Below are 11,659 nucleotides of genomic sequence, written 5' to 3'. Positions count from 1 at the left end.
GACCCAGTGAAATAGCCTCCTATATGTTTCATCCCTATTTCCAGACTTCCTTCCTTCTGATCATTTCAAACAGTACTAGGAAGAAGTTTCCAGTCCTAACAACATGAGTAATCTTTGGGTCAATTTGTATGGGTATCTATACTTCTAGCTTTTGTTTTTAACTTCAGTATGGGGTTAGCATTTTTGGAATTCCTTTCCAAAAGGCTTGAATAAAGTCCAAATATTTAACCTTTAGCATTAAAAGCCTTCCTTCTGTGATCTTGCCGCAGATTTGTTAGCAGCTACCTTTCCCTTCAATCATCAAGTTTATTGTTCACATTGCCATGAATGCTAATCTGCAAGGATAAAAGCAATAAAAAGGTTTTGGGATGAATTGATGCAGGAATCATTTATGCAGCGTTCATTTATTTGATGACTTCCTTCTCCATCTCTGCGTGTCTAAGTTCTGTGTTTACTTTCAGATGCAGGTCAAATACCACCTCTTCATGATAATTCCCCGGGCTCTTTCACATAGAAGAATGATTTGCTCTAAATTCCTATAATGTGTCTTTTACAATGCTTACTTTCTACTTGAGGTTTTTTTTACCCCTAAGTTCTAGAATGAGCTTCATGTGACACTTAGTTTTGAATCTTTTCTAGACTCCAGACCCATAGAACTTAGCATATCATAAGTACTTAGTACTTAGTAAATGTTCCTTGGGGCCATTAATTAATAAGGTTGAAAAGGAACTTGGAGATGTGCTATGGTTTGAATGCTTTTTCCCTTCAAAACTTATGTTGAAATTTAACTACCATTGTAACATTAAGAGGTGGGACCTTTAAATGATTAGGCCATGAGGGGCCCACTCTTATAGGTGGGATTAGTACTGCTGTAAATGGACAAGTTTGGCCCCCTCTCACTCTCTCTTGCCCTTTTCTTGTCTCTACCTTTTGATGATGCAGCAAGAGGCTCACACCTCATGTTGGCATCTTTATCCTGGGAATTTACAACCTCCAGAACCATGAGAACTAAATTTCTGTTCAGGAGTGCTGGGGCCATCTCCACTGAGTCTAGATTCTATTGCTGTGTGGCCCCAACACTCTTGTGCTCCGGGTTCCTTGTGGTTCCACATCCAGGACGGCAAGCCTCAAGGATCAGCTGATTGTGAATCTTCTTAAGGAAGAACAACCCCCCAGAATAAGATTACAGTTGTTGGGGTTAGTGCTGTTGGCATGGCCTGTATCTTAATGAAAGAGTTGGCAGATGAACTTGTGCTTGTTGATGATGTCATGGAAGATAAACTGAAGAGATAATGGACCACCAGCACAACAGCCTTTTCCTTAGAACACCAAAGATCTTCTCTGGCAAAGACCATAATGTAACTGCAAACTCCAAGCTCGTGACCACCACAGCAGGAGCATGGCAGCAAGAGGGAGAAAGCCATCTTAATTTGGTTCAGTGTAATGGGAACATCTTTGAGTTCATCATTCCTAATGTTGTAAAATACAGCCCCCACTGCAAGCTGCTTATCATTTCCAATCCACTGGATATCCTTAGGCTTGGAAGATAAGTGACTCCCCCAAAAACCGTGCTACTGAAAGTGGATGCAATCTGGATTCTGCCCGGTTCTGTTACCTGGTAGGGAAGAGGCTGGGAGTTCACCCATGAGTTGTCATGGCTGGGTCCCTGGAAAGCATGGCGACTCTAGTGTGCCTGTGTGGAGTGGATTGAATGTTGCTGGAGTCTCCCTGAAGAATCTGCATCCAGATCTAGGCACTGGTGCAGATAAGAAACATTGGAAAGAGGTTCATATGCAGGTGGTTGACAGTGCTTATGACGTGATCAAACTGATATACTTCGATATACTGATATACTGCTATACTTCCTGGGCCACGGGACTCTCTGTGGCAGATCTGGCAGAAAATTTAATGAAGAATCTCAGGTAGGTGCATCCAATTTCTACCATGATTAAGGGTCTCTATGGAATACAGGATGATGTTTTCCTTAGTAGCTCTTGCATCTTGGGACAGAATGCAATCTCAGATGTTGTAAAGGTGACCCTGACTCCTGAGGAAGAGGCCCACCTGCAAAAGAGCACAGATATGCTTTGGGGGATCCAAAAGGGGCTGCAGTTTTAAAGACTGCCATGTTACGCCACCTCACTTTCTACGTGACAGCAAGATTTTAGTTGGTGGTTGTGCACGTTGTCCTTTCACCTGTGACTAAAACAGTAGTATCAACATCACCTGGGAAACACACCAATTTCCTACAGTTAAAAACAGGAGTGGTTCAGAAACCCCTGAGCTGTGACTTGATGCTGGATGGTACTTAGCTTGTGTAGTTCTAAATTCTAGTGTGAGATAGGTCCACCGCCTCTGAGACCCCACTGCCAGTGTTCACAGGCTCCAGTCACTCTTAAAACCAGATGTGCTGCTTTGTGTTGAGTAACTTCATTAAACATGCCTTGTCCAGCTTTGCTCCCCAGTCTAGTATAAGTCCACTATTGACGTCTTGTGCATAACTATTCCAAAGAATTTTATTTTATGTACTTTATGTATCAGTAGTTTTTATTGCCACATACTGTAAAATGGAAGAGCTACCTATATAATGTACCTAAGTGTCATACCAACTAAAATACCAAGTAAATCTTGAAGAGTGAAAAAGTGTTTTTTTCTTTTTTTTTTTGGTACTGGGGATGGAACCTAGGGGGCATTCTGGGTTTACAAACTACACCCCCAGCCCTATTTTTTATCCCTTTATTTTTTGAAACAGGTTCTCACTGAGTTGCAAAGGGCCTCACTAAGTAGCTGAGGCTATCTGCGAACCAGGATCCTCCTGTCTCAGCCTCCCAAAGGCTAGGATTACAAGCATGTGCCACCACACCCAGCTAAAAAAATAAAATTCTGTTCATTATATATTACCTAGTCTCAGTCATTCTGTTATAACAGTACAAAAACAGACTAAGAAAAGGTGATTGTGAAAAAAATTTATAAATCTAGACTAGGTTCTATCTATACACATCAGAATCTCTCTTTTTTTGTAAGCAGAAACTATTGAAAATAAAATCACAGCCAATTTTGGTATCATCATCCCAATAACTAGCAACTTAAACACTAATAACAGCTATACTTTGTTGAAAACTGACTTTTTGCCAGGCAATCTAATTGCTTTAAGTAAACTGTTATAGAATCTTCAAAACTAACTTTTAAGGACTATTTTCATCTAAATAATGAGCATATCGAGGCTGAGTCTGAGATTTTATTTCCTAAGAAATTGAACTGAGATCTAAATATTGATCTGTCTCCAAAGCTCTTTCCACTATTCCTTCCCTCTATACTTTTCTGATTAGGAAATATTTTGAATTAACTAGGTTAAATGTCTTATGTGATATTCACAGTGGGCACAGACATACCAAGAAGCCTGAGTATCTGCAATAGGAAGCCTTATACCTTCTAACAGAGATGTGATGGCTATATTACTCTTAAGGGAACAAGATGACTTTAGTAAAACTTTTAAGTAAAGTCTTAGAATTAAACTTTATACCGATCATGATTTTGAGTATTACAACCTGAAATCCAGTGGCGAAAATAAATTCTGACTATGCTACCAGATGACAGTTTCAAGACCAGTATATTCTGAGATCCCAGGATTGCCTTCCTCTATGCTTCCTTATTAACCTCATTTCCCCTGCCTGTTCAGCCCCCAGTCATCCCTGGGATATGCTAATTGTGTCTCTGGAATCAGTGAAAGGCAAACTCCACAGGTACAAAACAAATTAACTGCAAAATTGCCAGTTTTATTTCACAACATCCCAGATTTTTGTCCTCATGGTTTTTTTTTTTTTTTTAATATATAGTATAGCTAAAGTCAATGAGCTTTTAATTCTGTATTGTGTAGTGGGTTTTCGTTACCTTTTCATTATCTTTTATGTGAGGACAATAGAACATTGACTCTCTTTCCTTCAATTTTCCAAGTTAATAGGTAAATAAGGGATGTCCCAGCTCTTATCTTCTTCCTGCACCTAAACTCAGACTATGAGTAAGGAGGATTCCCGTTTTTTCATTCAGCTCTTTTTAAAAAAAATATCTCCCAGTAAGGATAATTGATGAATGAAAATCACTAATGTTTTTGGTACAATAACTTATAGTTTGCATGTCCATTATTTTAGCTAAAGATCACCTTTTAATGAGGACGGACTGATAATATTTTCATTTCCATTTTTTTAGATGAGGAGATGGAGGTTTTTTTAATGTGAGAAAAATAAAATTTGTTATCTTGCTACAGAGCTACAAGATTCAAGACCATATTGTTTCAGCAGAGGACCAGGAAGTATGCTAGCTGAATTAGGGTGACTACCCTCATTTTCTCTTGTACTTATCACTAAGTACAGCACTAAGTGAAGAGCATGCCTTAGGGCTAGGATATCAGGAGTTCAAGTCCCGGCACTGACACTCAGTAGCCAGATGTTTTTGACAAGTCACTTGACCTATATAAACCTCAACTTCCTCTTTTAAAAAGACAACGATGATAACAGTTCTACTTACCTCATTGCAGTAATGTTAGGAACCATCTGGTCTCCTGATGGTCATCATTATACTTATACTCATCTCTTCAAACTGAGTCTTCATTCATACCTTCAACAAATGTTTGAGTGTCCACTATGTACCAGACATTGCACAGTAAATCAAGCACATGCAGAGTGTACATAGCACAGTGTCTAAGTTCATTCAGATATCACAGTGTACACAGAAGAATAAGACTATTCAGATGTCAGAAGGTCAAGATATGATGAGGAGCAAAACTGGAAAGTGATCATGAACTTCCAGTATGGGAGGAGGTAAACAAGGTGTGTACACCGCTGTCCTAGAAACCACGCCAAGGGAGCATTTCCAGATGGTGCTGGTGATCACTTGATTAAGCGCCTCTGAGGGCTGAGTAGATGAGAGCCTGAGTATGAGGCCTTGATCTTGGCAATATGGGCATCATTAGTGCCTTCAGGTCTTTATCACTGTATCACAATACCCAGAGATACATCCTTTAAATTAGCCTACCCACTGCCATTTTCCCCCCTATACTTACCATGGAGTATAGCCTAATGTGCAGAGACAAACATTGGTCATTCTACTTTATTTTCCTAATATATATCATTTTATAATGTTTTGTTTAAACATAAATACTGAAAGTCTGATGAGAGATCCCAGCCATTTTAAGGCACTCATGTGCCACCATGCTCAGACTTCTTTAGCACATGACACTTTTCCCTCCATGTGAAACAAGATGTGAACATCTTCTGACATCAGTTTACTTCTTATAAAGTAACCAGGAGACAAGAATGAGTAGATCTCGAATTGGTTTGTTTTTTGGTCTCAAACACTACTGTATGATGAGTTCTGGCATTTGATTTCTTGTCGCTGGAGAATGTTGAGAGATTTGGGAGTTGATATGTGAGTTTGCTTTTGAGTTTATTGTGAGAGCCAGCAGGGTGTATAACTTTGGAAGAGAATCACCCTTATGTTGACACAAGGACACAAACACCCTGGAAGCTGTAAATGATATTTCAGTCTGGAATGGTTTACCAAATTGTTAAAGCCAAAGAGAATCCTCTCAGAGTGATTTTAACACTTCTTTTAAAAAAGGTTTTAAATTTTGCTCCCATTAAAAATTACCCTATTAATAATATACAATATGTGATTGCAACATGTGGAATACTTGGCATTTGCTTATAGTGTTTTCTCCTTGTCATTATAAGCACATGGCATAAGAGAAGTCTGATATGTTAATCTGAGAAAGAAAAATTAAAAATTTAGAGAACAGCTAGGATTTAAAAAAACTTAAGTGTGAGTTTTTATAAGTGAAACAGTTTTTTAAAAAAAATAGAAGACTTACTTTAAACCTTCTTAATTAATATACAGAGATGTGGAGATGGGCTATATTAGTTGCATAAAATGGATCCTTTCAATATTTGGAGAGAAAAATGCTATATGCTTAGCATTTGTTTGTAAAGTTAGAACTTTTAAAATGAATACCTTCATGATTTCTTTCCTTGAGGAAAGATCCTTACAAGAGAACAGTTTTCCAAGCTAGTAGTTCTCCTAATATGCTTTTCTAATCAAGTGTGATTATAACAAGTTTTTCACCCAGGGATGAGTTCCTTGTCTTGGGTGGATGGACCGTGAACAATTTAGGCCATTGCTTCATTAGGTGAGACAGAATATGTTCAGTTATTAGATCCACAAGAACATTTACACAGAAACTTTATTTAGAGCATCTATGAGTGCTTGCCTATCCTCGAATGTCTGCCACAAGTCCATGGGGTGAATGTTCTGAAGCTGTTTTCTTCAAGTAAAGATATTCACCAAAGAGAGAAATCACAGCTCTCACGTTTAAAAATATACACGTATATAGCCAAGGAGGAGGGCTTCCAGTTCACAAATCAGGTCATTTCTTCAGGTAGATGGCCTTGGGGAATACTGCTTTTTTTTTTTTTAATAGGTGTAGTATCCAGAATAGATAAGAAGAAGAACAGATCATTTGCTTCTTGCTGCTCATATTTGCTAAGACTCTTATGAAGATTTTCCCTGGGCACATGAATCAGTTTAATAATGATTGCTGCCAGTTGGTGGCTAGACATCAGACTGCCAGCCTACTCACCAGTGTTGCCATCTGCTATTTGGATTCACAGTGTGTTGCTGCTATGCACCACCTCATTAAGAACGGGACCCTTGTGAGCCATAGACAGTAACTTATTCAAGTGAGCTGGAGCAAACTCCTCCCCAAGCCAAATTTGTAGAGGCTGTGTGCATTTCATCTTACTTGGAAACTGTTCTATGCTGATCCTGCAGTCTGATAGCTCATTGTCTCTGATCTTTTAGGTGTCAGTCTTTGAAGCCAGCTCCTCACTTTAAAATAATATCAAAATACAAATATGATGATTTCAAAAGTTTGGAAAAATATTCATCTCAGTTCTTTTTTGTAACAGAGTCACATCTTGAAATGACATTAGCTATTGGCTTGTCAAACACAAATATTTTAATAAATTAATTGAATTATAATCTACTGGACTTTTTTGAATAGATCTTTTGGTTTGGATAAGTTTGGGTTTTGTAGAATTCCTACTGCACAGTTTTTATTTCTTGGAAACATATTCTCAAAAAAATTCATCATACTTTTCTGTACTAAATATCCAAAGGCAGTGGTGGATGCAAAATGTTTATATTTGTCAGGCAGAAGTAAGTGCATTTTATCCGGCAACCACTGATCACCCTAGAGATTTGAATATTTTTACAGAAAAAAGAGATTGTATTTACATAGATCATATAATATTTAGTTCCTCTTAATCCTCCATAGTAGAAACTGGTACTGCTTTGAGGACTGGAGAGTCATATATCAAAATTGGGCTGGTTTCCTATTTCAAAGGAATTCATGGGCTCAGGTTAAAGTCCTGGACAGAAACCCTTCTTCTCAATAAATACTTCCTACAGAAGTATTTATCCAGTTCTGACATCTGTACTTCTCCACATCAGAATGTGTTTCTTAAGCTGCACGATTGTTAGGTACTCTGAAATAAAGGCTTTTGTAGGAAAACAAAATTGGGAAGTGGGGGGCTCTCAGGCTGGGTTCTCCAGGATGCAGATTATGAGAATCTGAGATATAGTTTAACCTGACAGATGTTTATTAAGAAGTAACCTTTAAGATTGGGGATATAATTCAGTGGCATAGGGTTTGGATAGCATGCATAAGGGACTGGCTTCATTCCCCAGCACTGCAAATAAATAGCATTAAAAATGAAGTGCCCTTTGGACAAACACTTATAGAAAAGATAAGAGGTAGGATTGGGTAGAGTGAGAAACTGAGTTGTAATGTGGATCCAACTTCAGCCAATACCACAGGGAGCTCTGAAGTTGGAATGGCCATTCCATTCAGAAACAAGCAGGAGAACAACTTGCACCCCTGCACTGATTATTCACTGGATATGGGCCACGTCATGAAGAAGTGTGGCCATAAGCTAAGTGGTTCTCTGTAGCCGAGGCAATTATGGAAGATGCTTGACAGTGGCAACTTACTTACTGTCTATGCAGAAAATGAGGAGCAAGTCCTTCTTCAAAGGGGGATCCGGGCCACGTATTATAATGTTGCCCCATGGGACACGGTATATCTCTTTTGGAGAGGTGGAGTAAATATTCACATACAAATGGCTTTGAGAATCTGACACAAGAAACTTTCCAATTTTGTTTATTTACTAACATCAATTCATATCCTATGAACTAGTGTTTCACAGAATATAATTGGATAAATACTTCCTTGATAACACAATGCCTTGCGGGTTCTATACAAAGAACTGCATACAGATGGTTTGCTCCAGGCTCACTTGCCCCTCTGCAGCAGTCTATCAATCCTGCCTGAAACTTTGGTATTATTATATTAGTTATGGGCTTGCTCAACTGTATAGAAAACTGGCTTTACTTTTTCAAAACTTATTTTTTTTCTTAAGCTTACATTCGGTCCAGTGGTGTGTACACACACACACACACACACACACACACACACACACACCCTTTAGATATTTTCCCAGGTAAATGTAGACATTGCATTTTAAAGTAAGTTAATAATAGCATTTTAATTTTTGGGGTGATACTATAACAGAAAACCATATAATAGGTAAAGTATAAATAATAGAAATTTATTCTTCATACTTCTAGGGCCTGGAAAATCCAAAATCAAGGTGCTGGCAGCTTCTGTGTCTACTAAGAGTTCAATTATTCATGGACAACTGTCTTTCACTCTATTCTCACGTGGTGGAAGGGGTGAAGGGATTCCCTTAGGTTTCTTTATGAGGGTACATATGCCATTTTCTTCCTAAAGAGCTCACCTCCTAGCACCGTCACCTTGGGATTTCAGATTATGAATTTGGTGGTGGTGGGGACACAAGCATTTGGATCGCCGCAGTGTTCCTTTTTGCCCAGGGTTTCATCTAAGCAACAGGGAGGCATGGTGGCATTGGGTTCTTCATTGGCATCTACCTATGGCATCGATGGAGATGAGCATGGTCCTTCTGTCCTTACTGATTTCCCCTCCATGTTGACAACTGATCTGTCAGATTTTGGTATCAAAGTAATGCTTGTCTCCTATTCAGTTGAAAAATCATTTATCTTAAATAGTGGTATTTCTTCATCTTAAACATTGGAAGGATTTACCAGTGAAGCCCTGTGTCTGAGCAGCGCTTTGTGGAATGCTCTGTGCTTCACCCTAGTGTGGATAGACCCTCTCAACAAGGTAACAGGGAGGTGTGTGCTAACAAGACGCCTCGATCATCATTCTCGGCTGCTAGGAAAGGAGTGGAGTTAAATTCAGCATAAAGTCAATGGAGAAGTGCTGGCCTTGATAAGGGAAGGAAAGATTATACACTGAAGGGGCTTCAGGAAAAGGCACATTTCACTGAGATCCAGGGGAACGGAAATCCCTAGCTAATCCCACTATTTCCTGGGATTGAATTTTCATATTGTTTTAATCTAAGGCGCTAGAATATAAGGCCAGTAAAATGAAAATGTATTTATTTGAGGACATTTTATTGGGACACAATATTTCTTATCTACTATGACCTTAGTGCCCCCCCCCCAAATTCATGTGCTAAAACTCAATTGCCAATGTATTAAGAAGTGGTAGTCAGGCAACAGGGCACACACCTGTAATCCCACTTGGGAGGCTGAGACAGGAGGCTCACTGGTTTGAGACCAGCCTCAGCAACTTGACCCTGCCTCAAAAATAAATAAACAAATATAAATAAATAAGGGTTGAGGGTGTAGCTTAGAGATAAAATGTCCCTGAGTTAAATCCCTAGTACTGTACTTACCAAGAGTGGGTCCTTTAGGAAGTGAGTAAGCTGTGAGGGTGGCTACCTCACGACTGCTGTTCATGATCTTTAAAAGGGGCACAGGGAACTGGCTAAGCCCCCTTTGCCTTTCCATTACATCTGCTCCTCGAGGACAGTGTGTGACTTCTGCAGAGGACGTAGTTTAGAGGCAGAGGCTGGGCACCTCGGGAGACACCAAACCTGCTGGCACTTTTGTAATTCCATCTTCCGTAACTGTGAAAAATAATGGTTTTGTTCTCTGTGAATTACCTTATCTCAGATATTTTGTTCTAACAAAACTAATGAACTAAGATATCATCCTAGGAAGAACCCTAGAGGCTGGAGCAAATTTACACATAGAGCAGTAAAGTCATAGACACCTAAAAACTGAGATGGTCAATATGGGGTGAGTGGAAATGCCCATTCTGTCCTGGTACATGTTGGGGTGAGAAGAAATAAAGAGGCGGGGAGAATTGATCATACTAAAATGGATATATGATGAGGCTAGAAAGCCCACAGGTTTTGTTCCAAGGCAGGGCCCAGAAGGCACAGGATTCACTAAGGCCACCAAGAATGCGCCTGTGAGAGAGTGCCAGTACCAGCAAGATAAGTGGCGGCCCTTCTTTTTAGACAGGCTGATGAAGAGGCGGTCACAGTGCTGGGCTTGTTAATATCATTCAGGGGTAATGGGCCCTGAAGACTGGTGCTTAACTACCAAAAGCCAAGAGGCCGTAATCACTTTAAACAACTGGTGAAATTGGAGGGGTAGTTAAGTGGGCTTGACTCACAGCGTGTTTGTGAGATGATTAATTGAAGGTAACACCCCCACAGTAAAAACACACAGGCCAGTAACAAGGAAGGCAAGAGTGGGAGGGCAGGAGGTTAGGGCACTGGCCCCGTGGAATTTATGACCCCTCATGCAGTTCTCAGACCACAGGGAAATTTCAGATAAGGACTGCACAGACAGAAGAGGTGTCTGTGTCCCTAGAAGAAAAGATCTTGTTATATTTTACATACTGTGATGAGTCAGTGAGTTCTTCCCTAAACGGACATATTGCCATGCACAAGGGTGGTTATGTACTGACAAAGGGGAATATCCAGACATTTCCAGGATTATTTGGCCCAGGGTCTGGGTTGACGCTGGCACCTCCTCATCTTCCTGGCAGACTGGCCTGGCTAGAAATGCGTGGCACACGGGATGAACTTGAGTTATCAATGAGATTGCACCACTCTGACTTCTCACTGTGGGGAGCTGAACGAACCGAGGGTTCCAGCTGCTCTGAGCCCAGGTATCTTCATGCCAAGGCTGTATCAGAATGACTGAGTGAAGCAGGTGTACACGGCAAGCCTATTCCTGTGACCTGGGGCTCCTCGGCGGGTGTTCTTCTTCAGATGAGCTTAAACTTGACTGGGATGATCTTACACTGTTTGTATTTGCCACTCACTCTCACTTTCTTCCCGCTTTCCCTCTGTATTAGTCAGGGTTCTCTGGAGAAATGGGAACAATAGATTCTTTCTTTCAATTTATCCATTTGTGCATCCGTTTATTCATCTACCAGTCCATGTGGATGTATATTATAAAGAATTGGCTCTTGCTGGGCGTGGCGGTGCATGCCTGTAATCCCAGCATTTGGGAGGCTGAGACAGGAGGATTGTTGTTCAAGGACAGCCTCAGCTACTTAGTGAGGCCATTGCAACTCAGTGAGACCCCGTTTCAAAATAAAGAATAAAAAAGTAGGACTGGGGGTATAGCTTGGAGGTAGAATGCCCCAGGTTCTAGTTCTATAAGGGCCTGAGAATCAGAAGTACTGAGGTGTCAGTCTCAGTCC

At 40.2% G+C, this 11,659-nt stretch overlaps 1 pseudogene across 1 annotated transcript; it reads left to right on the top strand.

Moving 5' to 3' along the window:
• Positions 1–1,132: 1,132 nt before the first annotated feature.
• On the top strand, positions 1,133–2,118 carry LOC308262920 (L-lactate dehydrogenase A chain-like; annotated as a pseudogene). The gene has a single exon. The product of its transcript is annotated as an L-lactate dehydrogenase A chain-like (transcript).
• Positions 2,119–11,659: the final 9,541 nt, after the last annotated feature.

Source organism: Muscardinus avellanarius (assembly GCF_963383645.1).
Source record: "Muscardinus avellanarius genome assembly, chromosome: 5".
Classification (NCBI taxonomy): domain Eukaryota; kingdom Metazoa; phylum Chordata; class Mammalia; order Rodentia; family Gliridae; genus Muscardinus; species Muscardinus avellanarius.
The sequence above is the reverse complement of the archived record's forward strand: the minus strand, read 5'-3'. Positions and strand labels throughout refer to the sequence as shown.